Genomic DNA, 8649 nt, shown 5'->3' with positions numbered 1-8649 from the left:
GGGATGACCTTCACTTTATAGACAAAGCAAAGGAATCATCAATCAAGCAAATGATTTACTCAAGGTCATTTACTGAGTTCAAAACACAAAATGAGCTTATCATATATGATATAAAAAGGGCACTGAAATAGGATTCAAATCTTTAGATCTTTTATATCTTAAAATACTGGCTACTTTGGTTCATTTTTAACATAAAAGCAGAGGCATTATAAATTTTATTCTTAATTTTTGTCACATATTGAAAATATACTAAAATATTTATACCATACATGTAAGGTACAGATAAGATCAGTAAAGTTAATGTCTCCTTGTTCATCACCAAGTTTACAGAGGACCTCCTGACGCTCATTTCTCATGCTATTTTTTCCTCTTATTGTGCTTATTTGGAGAATTATTAACTAACAAAGTGGTCCAAAAATTGTAAACATATCAGAATATATGTTATGAAGGTATTTTTCCAGATGATATAACTCACTTCTGAATAATCAAAAATTTGTTACTTTGTTGAATTTTCCACTTAATCACTTTGAACTAATCCAAAAATAGAATAAATCTGATCTTTATTTTGTTCTGAAAAATTCATGGGTTTTTATGTCATCAAAGACAAAAAATTAAAAGTTACATGTGAAGTCTTCATTAAAGATAAATAGAACAAAGTATTCTGGTATAAACAAAAGGCACAGTGAATCAGTAATGTAATACATAAGCAACAATTGTTATTATAAGTATGAACTACCCTCCAATGTTTCAGAAAATGACTAAAACTATATTTATAATTTTAATTTCTATTTATTGAAAGCCAGGTTGCTATCCTCTTAAGCAAATATAAAGGAGAAAATAATGAATTATAAACTGTAAAGTCTATGTATCTAGAAAAGAAAACCTCAGCAGGAGGATCTAGCTATAGAATATTGTCCAGGTCAGCAGAGTTTTTCACATAAAGATGAGCGATTATACAATAAGTATCACAGCATGGCTGGTAATATTTCAATATTAGGTGAGATGGTCTTTATTTTCAGTTCATTCCATCACCATAATTATTTGAATGGCCCTGTCCTTCTTTTTTGTTCTTGGTTGAACTGAATATAAGCTAATCTGTAATTTCACCTATTGCAATTGACCACCCCCCACCAGCGTCCTTTTATACCAGTAGTTTTGAATATCTAAAAAGTGTTCCATGAATCAGCAGGAGCAGCAGCAGCAGCAGTACTTGGGAACTTGTTTGAACAGGAAATGCTCAGGCAGGACCTCAGACTTCCAGAGTAGTAATGTCTGGAATGGTTTTCACAAGCACTCTGTGTTTCACCAAGTCCTCCAAAGCACACTGATAAGAGATTAATGATAACAAATGCCTTAGTAACTTGGAGGTTGCCTATGAAGTGTGATATGAAAACTAACAGTTGTCAAAGTCCATCAGTCTGACACACTTTTGGCAGATGTCTGAAATTGCACCTTCCAAAATGCAGATAGATTTGGAAGTGCTACTGGTCTAAATTTTCATTATTTTCCCCTTTTTTATTAGTCAAGTGACGTATAACTCTTGTTTATTTTTACTCAAGGTTCACTTGTACATTTTTCCCCTCCATACTAGGCCCTGGGAGATGGCCAATGATCAGTTAGTCACCAGATCCAGTGGTTCACATTAGTCTCATACTACTTTACCTATCCATGCAATCTCTCTTGGGTTTGTCTATGCAAACCTATCTTAGGGTTATAGCTAATGCTCTCCTTTAAATCTCTATTCCTGAGTTCCTGGGTTTCTCTGGAAGACCGAGAAGCCATAGTAGAAATATAAGAAAGTTTCTTAAACTTTGGTATGCATACCCTAGGAAGTATTTAATATGATTTTAGGTGGTATAAGAATAAATCTAAGATTATAAAGTCCTAAATTTCATTTGCCATGAGTACAAATATAATAGTCAATTGTGAAGTGGAGTAAAGAACTAAATAAAGAGAAGAAAATTCTACAGGAAGTTGTAGGTAAACAAATTGGAGTTGACTTGAATGATTAACCTAACCTTTTTTTCCACTTAATTCTTTCAATATTTATGTTTTTCCCCTCACTGAGTGTAATTTCTAGCATTGTCTTTAGTAACTAACATATATTGCCATAAATTAACATGTTTTGATATTTAATTTTATCATGGGTAATTATATTTTAATGAATTGTTTCATTAAATTATTTCCACAGGGTACCTAGGTAAGACCAGGTTTGACATCACAGGGCAAACAGGAAGTAGAAGTTTAGAACAGATGTCTAAGAAAATAGAAGTTTAGAACAAATGTCTACTGGCCAAAAATAGATGGAAACTAGCAGAAGACATTCTTCATACACAGAAGGAAGTAGGTCTCTACAGATCTCTATAGAGGCAATACAATAGCAAAGAAAGATGGTAAGAAGGGAGAAAGGATAGTGAAAGCAGCTGACTTATGTTTCTATATTCTACCTATTATAGGCTTATAATTTATTAAAGAAGGTATGCAACATGTACACACATGCATATACACATACAATTTATAATGCCAAAATTACAAGCCTATTCTTAAAAAAACGATATTTGCATGATCCAGGATCCTTTGGGAAGGCTGAACTCTATAAAATAGCCGATGATAGAGATCTACCCATAACTGAGCATGACAGGCCCTCAGGATTCATAGAGCAGCCAGTCAAATGCAAATGATTACCCTAAACATGAAGACAGGACTGATCACAAGTGTCTAGCACTTCCAGTTCAGGTAGAAAAAGACAATTAGATATGTCTTTGACCAGAGCACTAAGCACTGGCAAAGGGCAACTTGGTAAGAGAGAAAAATTAAAGAAATAAATTATGTAAGCTATTGAAGTGGACTGCAGGATCAGGAAGTGCCCATCCCGGTGCCAGAATGAGGGAGGGAGATGACACTAAAGGGACCCAGTGAGGACCTTCTCTCTTACCTAGTGGGTAAATAAATGTCTTAAAAGAGCCCCTGACAAATCCATTTGCTTCCTTTCTGACTCAGTACCACAGTTATTACTCCCTCTGAATTGATAAGACAGAATCTATTAGAGTTTCAGGTATTTCAGTAAAAGAAAGAAAAAAGAATAATTAAGTTGTTATTCGATAAATGAAGGGAAAGATTTCAAATGACATCACATTGCAAAATGTCTTCCAAAGGAGGTATGAGAGCTATTTATTTTTCATTGTAAGTTCATGTACACACACACACACACACACACACACACACAGTGAGGAGGCCTGCTATAGTAGATGCCTAAGAGTAACAAGTGCATCAGATATTCAAATTTAATTGAAGTAAATTAAGCTGGACTGAAATTTTTGGATCTCTTACAGTTCAATCCTGATAGAATTGACATTATCTTCTCAAGTAAAGCTGTCTAAAACAGACATCCATTTATTTTCTGTAATATAGAATATGATACTATATATTTCCATTCCTAAATCATCACTTACAACATATCTACTTATGTCTGGCAGAATAAGGGTTAATTAAACAAGGATACAATATTTTATAGGCTTCTTATATAATATGCAAAGGATACATAACTTGAAATACAGTGTATGTTGTGTGATGGCCTAAGTCTCTATGACTTATCCCACGCTATTGTAAATCTTAGAAGATTAAAGGATGAGACAGGGTCTGGACAAGATAACATCAAGAATGACTTCTTCTAATCCATATGTTATATGGTGATAGCAGTGAGTGGAATTGGGGGATGACTAGAAAACATATTGTAATATCCTAGAAAAATGAGGTTCCCTTTCGGTATTTGTAAGTCCAGATCAATGCCTGATTCTCACTGCTGGTTAATGTCAAGTGGTCAATGAAACTTTCTAAGTCTCTGAGAGTCAGATTATTCTCTTCTAGTAAACTACCTTAGAAATTTAATGGACCAGGGAAAATGGAATGATGGATCTTGACGCTGGTAACAGATATCTTTACACAAACGTGAAATTTCAGAGATGAAATCAGGGACTGTTAAACCATCCAGTGAGCCTCTTCCTGTGCCATACAGCATCTTTTTCCTGTTACTTACCTTTCAATAGGCATGTCAATGTCTCAAAATATCTTGGCAACCATGGTTTAGGTTTTCCAGGTGTAAGACCCAGCCCGGGCTCCAGTGACATTGCTAAACTGAATGCATTTTAGCAAACACTGGTACATAACACAGAACTGAAACTGATTTCTTATTAACATTTCCCTTCATTCCAAAATGTATTTTGTATATTCTTATTGACAAATGAAGCCACTGCTTTTGTGAAATGCAATATAATTTGGAACATTTTAATGTTTTGTAAGCTTCAAGTACACTTTACACTAGTAGGCATCTACTCTTCTTGCTCAAGTAGGGAACATAATTTGTGAAGGTATTCTCTGCATCTTAATGGGATTTTTTTGCTTCTGTATACCTTTTACCACAAAGAAAATTAAGCTTTGAGAAAAAATGATTTATCTTACATATACGTATGTATATACATATATATATACACACATCCAACATACACACAGCACACAATTTAGCAATCCATATTTTAGAAAAAGTTTAAAGCTCTGTATACAATACATTCATAAAAATATATGTTATATTACGGAATTGTATTTTTCACTGGACAATAATGGAAAAGACAATTGAAAACTAAAGAAAAATTTGTTTGTTTTAACTCAGAACCCAGAAAGAGCTACACTAGCATCTGACTTCAAGAAAAAATCAGTATAAGCATTTTCAGCCCATTGCAAACAGAAACAGCTGCATTACCAAACCCTCAGAGATAGAGCTGATAATGAAAATGTTACAGACCTTTAAGTGGAGCATCTCTGCCAGACAAGGTTATAATAGTGAACTTACATTAGGGAAGAAAGCATTCAGTATTTATGATTTGCAATTTTAACTTGTGTTTAAAGTGGTACAGGAGGATTCATGGGGGATTTAATGTTCTAGCAAATCTATTTGGTCAGTACTGTAAGATTTTATGACCTTTCATTAAGACTTGAAAGTTTAACTGTTCAGATTCTGCATTGAATGCAAATCATGCTATTTTGTACTGCCTGTCCTCTGAACATCTCTAATGCCACAGATGAAAGAGGCAGTTAGAAAAGCCTTGTATTTTAAAGGGGCTGGCATCAGAGGCTATAAATACAATATTCATCAAAAGACTTCAGAGGACAAAGTTTTAAATGAAAAACCCAGAGAATTGTTTATTCTTTTAACATTTATACTCTGTGGAAACCAAGAGAATCATATTTAAAAATGACTAATATATTGTTTAACATCAAAAATCCTTCTCTAGTGAAGAATATTTTAAATTTTAGGAAAATGGTTAAGTTCAACCAAATGTTTACATGAAGCTATAACTAATCCTGCAACCGTTCTCTCAAAATGCATCACAAAGTTTGTGAAGTTTGCCAACAACATTCAAGTAACATTTAGGTTCAAATAAGTCTTCCTGAATAAATCAAATAATGAAGGAAATTTCACATGGGTTTTGTTACTTAATTCTCACAGTAACCCTGTGTTTTGTGTATCAATAGGTACATTTTACAGATGGGGTATTGGAGTTCAGAGATGAGGTAATTTGACCAATATCTATTAATCTCAACTTGGGCTTCCGGGGTACTACTGTTTTCTTGTTTTTTGCTTTTCTTGTTTTTTTTCCTATTACATCCTGCTCTCCTGTGAAGAAAATATGCCCCAAGTTGTATTTCTAGTATTCTAGTATTTGAAAACGTTGCTTTGACATTCATTTTTTTTTTCTTTTCTAGTGAACCTGAGCATGCTATGCAAGCCAAAATTCAATCTCTATCCATTGAACAGTCAGGTTAACCAAAGAAAGGTGGGAATTTTATTCACATAACTGTCACTTTCCAGAGAGTACTGTAAGATGCCAGTGAAAAAGGCAAATGTATGCCAAAACAAAACAAAAACAAAAACAAACAACAAAAACCTAATCTATGGCACTAGAAGTTGGAAAAATGGTTGTACTTGTGGGAGGGGAGGGACAGGAAGTAGTTCTGGGATTGCTCTAGTGTTTCATTTCTAGTTTTTGGTATATTTTCCGCAATGTGTTCCCTTTGTGAAAATGTAGTGAAACACTCCTGCGTTAGACAGACTCACACGTGTTGGCATAATTCTGGCTTTTGTAACATGGTTTTTATCTTAAAATCTAATTACTTTGGGGCTATGACTATCATGTCCTATATGGCTTTAGAATCATACAAGGACTTAGAATCCCTGTAACCACACATGGCTTCAGATAATGATCCTGATTTATGTTTTTTAGACCATATTGAATAAGAAGATACATAGAAGCTGGCTATGGATTAAAATATTGTTTCACCTATATGAGTAGTAAAGTTGAAATAGGAAAATCAGTATAAACCATATATTGAACCATTAACTTCCTATTTCTTTCCCAGCTACCAATTAGCTTTTCATATAAAATAGAACTTGGTTCCCTCATTTAAGGGCATTAGGATTGTAGAATCCCTTGGAAAATGATAGGGTACCCACTGTCAGCCTCAAATTTTATCAAGTCTGAAAGATTACATGAAGAAAGCAATCTTCAGGGCTTAATTAAGAGGCAGATCCTGGGTTCATTTCCAACTATGTTTATCATGTGGAGGTAAAGAGATGACTATTCATTGTGGCCAATGTGGCAGGCAAAATACACTATAGCTGAAGCTTTCACATCACTCAATATGGACTATATTCTGTATCTTATAGCTAGGTAATAACATTAATATAAATTTTTACACAATAGCATTAGCTTACTATTATCCCCATTGTATTACTATATACCTAATAAGTTATGGGTAAATTATCAATGAACATTACACAAGTAACTTAATTGTCCATTTTGGGATAATTGATAATATATCAACTTACTGGACAACCCTATTATATGCAGAAAGTAGAGCACTTAGTATATTACTTTTCCCTGAAATAACTAAATACAGAATACTCCTTACACAGAAATTAGCACTTAAAAGTGATGAAGATATCCACCTATCAACAGAGGACAGGGGATACCTTTATTGGAATGTTGAACACTTGTTTCAGAGCAAAATAATGTATGATCATGAGAGCCTGCTGAGAGGAAATTACTTAAATTATTTTAGAAATAAACTCTGTATGGAATGTTTCAGAGTATACCTCTAATAAATCTTAATATAAAACCTTTTGTAGGGGCACCTGGGTGGCTCAGTCACTTAAGTGACTGACTGGCTCAGGTCATGATCTCACAGTTCGTGAGTTCAAGCCCCACATCGAGCTTTGTGCGGACAGCTCAGAGCCTGCAGCCTGTTTCAGATTCTACGTCTCCCCCTCTCTCTGCCCCTCTCCCATTCACACTCTGTCTCTCTCAAAAATAAATAAATATTTAAAAAAATTAAAAAAAAACTTTCATATCTCATCTGTTCATCAAATATGTCCATCAGTGTCTTTTGTGTGCCAGGAAAACAGAAGAGAAACCAATTCTAACTGGAAGAACATATGAGCTACAGGTGAAAAAGATAGGAAAACACAAAAATTACCACTTATGCTGACCCAGCTGCAGTGGAAGTTTGTACAAAGAAGCAGAAAAGCCTGGCAGGGTCACCACTTAAAACTTCCTGGGAAATCAATAAAATCTTCTGAAGAGTCTATTTAAGTACAGGCAAAGGATGAAGCATGATTTCACCCTACACATGTGGGGAGACAGCGATACCAGTGGGGAGGACATTACCAGCAGAGTAGATAGCACTGATGAAGTTATATGCTTATATCCAATTCCATTGCACACACATATATATCCATTCAGTGAATATTTATTTAGTGCCTATAATGTGCCAAAACTTCTAGGTTCTGAGAAGAAGTTTAGAAAATATAGGCCATGTTCCTGCACTCATGCTGCTTATATTCTAGTAATGGAGACAGAAAATAAATAAGTGAACTAATGGTTAAATATATAATATAATTTCAGATAATGATAAACGTTATAATGATAAAAATAAGGCAGTGGAGTGAAGCAAATATTGGGCAGAGGAGTTATTTAAGGGAACTCTCTGAAGTGACCTTGATGAGAAAGAAGAATCAGAATGACCACTAGGTCTTAGCTTGGAACTGAGTGAATCACTAATGTCAACACAGAACCCTTTATTAAAAAGAATCAGGCAGGGCACCTGTGTGGCTCAGTCAGTTAAGTGTCCAACTCTTGGTTTAAGCTCAGGTCATGATCTTATGGTTGATAAGTTCAAGCCCCGTGTCAGGCTCTGTGCTGGTAGTGTGGAGCCTGCTTGGGGTTCTCTCTCTTCCCCCTCTCTCTGCCAACCCTGACTTGTTCTCTTTCTTTCTCTCTCAAAATAAATAAATAAGCTTTAAAAAGGTGATCAGGCATGTGTGTGTGTGTGTGTGTTTGTGTGCATATGTACGATGTGTGTTTATATTGGTGTGATGTGAATGAGAGAATGAAGGTGTTTGATCTTATCCAAGCTAAGTTTTAGATGCCAGTTTATGAAGACAGTTCCATGTGTCAGTCTGTTTCTCAGTAACAATGTCATAGTCAGGCATCTAAATTTGTAAAATGACATTAATTCCAGGGGACTACAGGAGATATCCAAAAATTTTTGTGCAAATACAACGTAGGATCGGAATGGGACTGAGCACTGAGAAAC

General features: G+C 34.8%; 1 long non-coding RNA gene across 2 annotated transcripts in view; it reads right to left on the bottom strand.

Moving 5' to 3' along the window:
- Positions 1-735: 735 nt before the first annotated feature.
- Positions 736-8649, bottom strand: part of LOC123379656 — a 300426-nt gene continuing 292512 nt past the window's right edge. For both annotated transcript variants that reach the window (XR_006584393.1, XR_006584394.1), the window contains one exon: positions 736-1324. This is a non-coding gene — a long non-coding RNA (uncharacterized LOC123379656). The remainder of the gene's footprint in view (positions 1325-8649) is intronic.

The sequence above is a fragment of the Felis catus genome, chromosome C1 (genome assembly GCF_018350175.1).
Source record: "Felis catus isolate Fca126 chromosome C1, F.catus_Fca126_mat1.0, whole genome shotgun sequence".
Lineage (NCBI taxonomy): Eukaryota > Metazoa > Chordata > Mammalia > Carnivora > Felidae > Felis > Felis catus.
Note: the sequence above shows the minus strand (reverse complement) of the source record. Positions and strands in the feature narration are given on the sequence as shown.